Genomic DNA, 4,759 nt, shown 5'->3' with positions numbered 1-4,759 from the left:
CTCGTCCATTCTTTCTAGGTCATCAGAAAATTTCTCTTGCTCATTGTTCAACAGATTTCAGTCTGGTGTTCTTTCAAATTCTGATACACATAGAAAGCCAGTTGCAAGCAAGCAAAATAAAACAACAACAAAAAAGAGAAGATCACAAATTATCCAATGACATACATTATGCTGTGGTGGATTTAGAATGAAACAGGTTACAGTTTGTCTAAGAGTTTCTTAAGCATGTTTTCATAGGTCTGATTTTTACCGATTGCACCTTCAGCTTCACTGTGAATGCAAAAATGCAAGCACAGAAGGAAGACAAAACACCCTTTTCTGCCTGGGCTCCTATTGTTCAGGGACTAGGCAGTCCCTGAGCTTATTAGCTGCTGCTGGCTCATCCATTAGGAACTGGAAAATGACATGGCTGCTAAACAGTAAAATCACCAGTGCTGGAATGGAGAAGTGCCCGTTATATTGCAGGTATGAATCCTCATCTATTTTTATCTCAGTAGTACATCTATACTACTCTTCAGCCTGTTACCATTCAATGATTATACTAAGAGATATATGTGACACCAGATTAAGCAGAGATTCAGGAAAAATAGATCTAGAAAGCCTTCAGACTATTGATTAAATAAAACTCTGTGCACCTACAATATAATCCAACTTTTGTTTCAAGGCTTCCCTGAACTCTTCATGCAATAAGGTATCTATGTGAACTGCATCATGACAGATCACATGCTCTAACAGATAGGACTGTACTTTTTATAGATGCAAGTGTCCGTCCTGTTGAAGATACAAGACAAGCACTAAGTCTGAGGTTCAGATTGCCCAGCTTTATAAATCTGCACTATAGATACCTGCATTAGCAGTAGTCCTATCAGATTCCTTTAGATAAACACAGGATCTAAGGATACAGCTCATCTCATAGAATCATAGAATCTGACCTACTTTAGACTCTTATTTTTTGGATGTGAAGAACGGCACACTGAAGGTATGCATTTTTGTTCTTGACCTTAAAGGGAACATGGTGGGGGGTTGCTGTGGGAGTGGTTAGTTCAGCTACTTTAGGTCTACATTTGTTCAGATAAATCCCACTGTACTCGGGTTAAGAAAATGTTCCTTTCACACATTAGTTTAAATTAGCTGCAAAAGGAGGCAGAATTCTAGCAGAAACAGCTCCTGTTACATTTTTCTAAGTAGTCCTCAATTTGCTTTGATGAAGCATTTAGGTAAGATTAGGAAGGGTTGTTTTATGCTTTTGGAACCAGTGAGATGTGGCTTGCATTCCTGGATTGTTACAGACTTGCCAGCTAGGTCTATAGCCCCAGATACATCAGCTCCCATGAGCTACACTTTTTTTTCATTTGTATTGCTGGCTGTAGCTTCTACGTAACAGCCAGCTGCTGCTGGGCTGAACACCAGTGTGTTTTTGCTTCACCTCACAGTGCTGTTCCAAATAACTGAAGAGCTTGGTTCACATGAAAGCATTAAGGGGTCTCAAACATATCCCTTGCTCAGGGAGCTCTACTATCTGAGCTGCAAAAGTCATCAGCATGGCTTGTCTTTGAAGATAATGGATGATGTCTATATCTAGTCTTGAAAATTGAACTGCCACATATAGGGCATCCTTGGTCATTTAAGCCTTCTGTCCTTTCTGCTCTGAAATGGAGACATTAATATTCCTTACCTCAGAAGGAAGGAGTTTTGTGCACAAAGTCTTGACTGTGGAGTTCATTCTTTGGGAGTAGATATAACTCTTTCTTCCATGTTTCTTGTGTGTCAAACATATTCAGTCCTCTAGACATCCATTTTTAACTTCCATGCTACACAGCTGTAAACAGGCCTATTATACAACTTCAGCTGTGATCAGGGTGACTCAGGAAACTGAAGAGATGTTCATGAAGTGCTTTTCATCACTGACATTTTTTGTATGTGTTTGACTGGCAGACCCCAAATTCACACCCTGCTTGAAGAGATGGTCAGCAGTTAGGGCACTGGATATAGGCGCTGAATCTCCTTTTACTTCCTGCATGGTCTTGAACGTAACATTTCAGTTAATTCACAAAGGAACATCAGTGTGACAGGTCTGACCATAGCCATGTCTAGCATTCACAGAGATTAGGCACCTGCCTGATTTTCCTCCTTGAGCTTGCAGAAGCCTAAGACAGTCTATATGTGTGAACTAAACAAGGCCAGGATGTGGGCTTGAGCATTTGGCCAATGCGTCTTCCAGACAAAGCCAGGCACAGTTTGAAGATAATACAGGTTAGGATCTATGCTTAAAGGACAATATGCAAGGGTCATCCCTCTTTTTGAGGGAAGTGGTGAAAAGGAAGATTTATTAGCCATATTCATAAGAGCTCTGATGTGTTTCTCTTGCCCACAGGCCCAAATGATAGACCTTGCTCATTACGTCTACTAATACAGGTGCTGGTATAGACAACTAGTAGTAAATGTAGGACAGAGTGATATGTCCTAAACCCTGCCTCTCTTCCAAAATTAGGCAAATCCTGTTCTGTCTTACTTAGAAGCCTCTGGGAAACTGGGATTTCCAGCCCAAAGCTGCTGCCTGTATGAAGAAGTGTTAGTCATCTTTAGCATCATTTCATCATTTGTTCATGCAAAATTTCATGAGTGATCACTGAAGCAGATATCAGAACCCACTCCTTGGCGGGTCATCCCATTCCACAATTTGAGTTTTGCACTCCTGCATTTTTAAGTGAATGTGACCATGACTTCTGTGCTTTGAACTGAGCTAATACTAGTGCAAGTTGTGGAGATGAGGTGATCTAGACCTCTTCCATTTGGGTCCATCTGACAATTAAATGCAGGTAAGTTTGTGTATGAAACCCAATGAGAATGTGGGTACTGAGTCTCTAAGATCAGCTGAGTGTGTAAGAGGAGCAGTAGCTATACCTTTGGCTTCTAAATTACTTTTCTTTGGAGAAAACTTGGTGATATAAGGATGCTTATGTGCTTGTTCACCTGGGCAAGCTTTTTCTGGGCCTCTAGGATATGCATACTTAGTTTGAATTTTAAGAGGTTTGATGGATTTCACATTTCATTTCTTTGTGTCTCAGTTCTTCAAGCAGCAGCCAGTCCTCATCCTATAGCCACACTGTGAGAATAAATTCATTAAAGTTGTTATGAAGCACTGAGCCACTTTGCAAATTTGAGGACATCTGTTTATGAAAGGTAAGTAGAAGGCTACATTTTTGCATACTTCAGACTGCATAAAACCTGCAAATATGGAAAACATAGGCAATATATTTAGGCTATAAAATAATACTTGCTTTGGCCTTCATTCCATAAACTCTTACCTTTCAGAATAATCCTTCTCACTGAAAGTTCTAGGTTCCTCAGAAAGTTAGAAAAAGTTTTTCTAAATAAGATTAATTATGGAAAATTAAGATAGTGCACCACTGAGACCCAAGGAATGGGGATAATGCATCAGTCTTGTGAGATAAAATGGTAAAACAACCTAAGGGATGATTTTCTCCAGTTTTTAGTTTACTCATGGCATACAATGAGAAGTTACCTATTTAACTAAGAAAGCGTAGTTTGTTCTGCTACAACAAATTCTTTACTAGGGAGTTTGCTGTCTATTGAGTTATTTTTACAGGAAATGCTTTGCTTGTATACATACCACATGTATATATGTATGTGCAAACACACACGTGTACATCACAGGGTATCCTCAGCTTATCTGCCTACAAATATAGGAAAAATCCTCTTAAATACAAAAAATAGAGCAACTTGTTAGGAACACAAACTGTTTTCTGAATATAATAATGTTCAAGCTATCTAGTTTTCAGCAGACCATTACAAAGAAGTTCAAAGAGAGTTATAGTACTGAAACATATAACTAAGGTATGGAATCTATTTTTGCTGTGCAGAAAAGTTGATCAGTCACAGAGGGAGTAAAAAGGAGGGGAAACTCTAGAAATACACGTCTCTAGAAATGTAGCACCACATTATTAGCTGATTTAGCTTCAGTCCTCTCAGCAGAGCTGCATCCATTTGCCCCAGTCAAATCTCAGACCCAGACTCACTTCCACAGCAGCTCTTTGAATCCATGCCAGAGCGAGGTATAACTTAAACCAGAAACAGATGTGGATGACTGCAGTTAAGCTGCAGAATATATATAGGTTCCATACGTGTTAATTTTCCATGTATTTATAACAGGGTTGCTGAAATAACTTTAGAATCTTGTAGCTAATGGACCCTGAATGGTGAGAAAGACTTCTTCTTTGTTTGTTGCAAATTGTCTTTCATTTCCGCCTTCCCTATTTAGATTGCACTACATTTATTTTGAATTGTTTTCAGCCTTTTCTGCTAAGCATTATGGGAGCCCACGCTTAAGTGATTGCAAATGTTTCTGTGGTAATCATTTCCATTAGAGATGCCAGCTGGATCGTCCCCTATTAACTAGCTGAAAACTCTATCCTTTGCTTTTCAGAAAAATAAAACCACAGTGGGAGAAATATTGTTCGTTTGTATAAGTACAGTCCTGAAAATGTAGGGTGCAGGTATATAGGAATATATAAAGTGAGCATTCCTTGAAGCAGAGATATGCCACAGGAGAAATTCTTTTTCAGTGCACTGTGGTTTTGGAAGGCAGACCGAACGAAAAATGAGAGGTTTCCAGAAAAAACAGGGTTATGGGCCAAACTAAGCAAAATACTTAAAGTGAGCAAAGCAAAGCAAGAGTCCGTTAACAGTTTGTAGCAAGAGACTGTATTTTCTTTTCCAGCCTCCTACCCCAGGAACT

General features: G+C 39.3%; 1 long non-coding RNA gene across 1 annotated transcript; it reads right to left on the bottom strand.

Annotated features, from left to right (window-relative positions):
• Positions 1-210: 210 nt before the first annotated feature.
• On the bottom strand, positions 211-4,342 carry LOC308188623. Its single transcript, XR_013945651.1, has 3 exons — positions 4,041-4,342; positions 3,635-3,698; positions 211-3,106 (listed from the first exon to the last, which is right to left on the bottom strand). It is a non-coding gene; the product is annotated as an uncharacterized lncRNA (long non-coding RNA).
• Between the last annotated feature and the right edge of the window lie 417 nt (positions 4,343-4,759).

This window comes from Anser brachyrhynchus, assembly GCF_964034855.1.
Source record: "Anser brachyrhynchus genome assembly, chromosome: 2".
Lineage (NCBI taxonomy): Eukaryota > Metazoa > Chordata > Aves > Anseriformes > Anatidae > Anser > Anser brachyrhynchus.
This window is presented reverse-complemented; position numbering and strand designations above follow the sequence as displayed.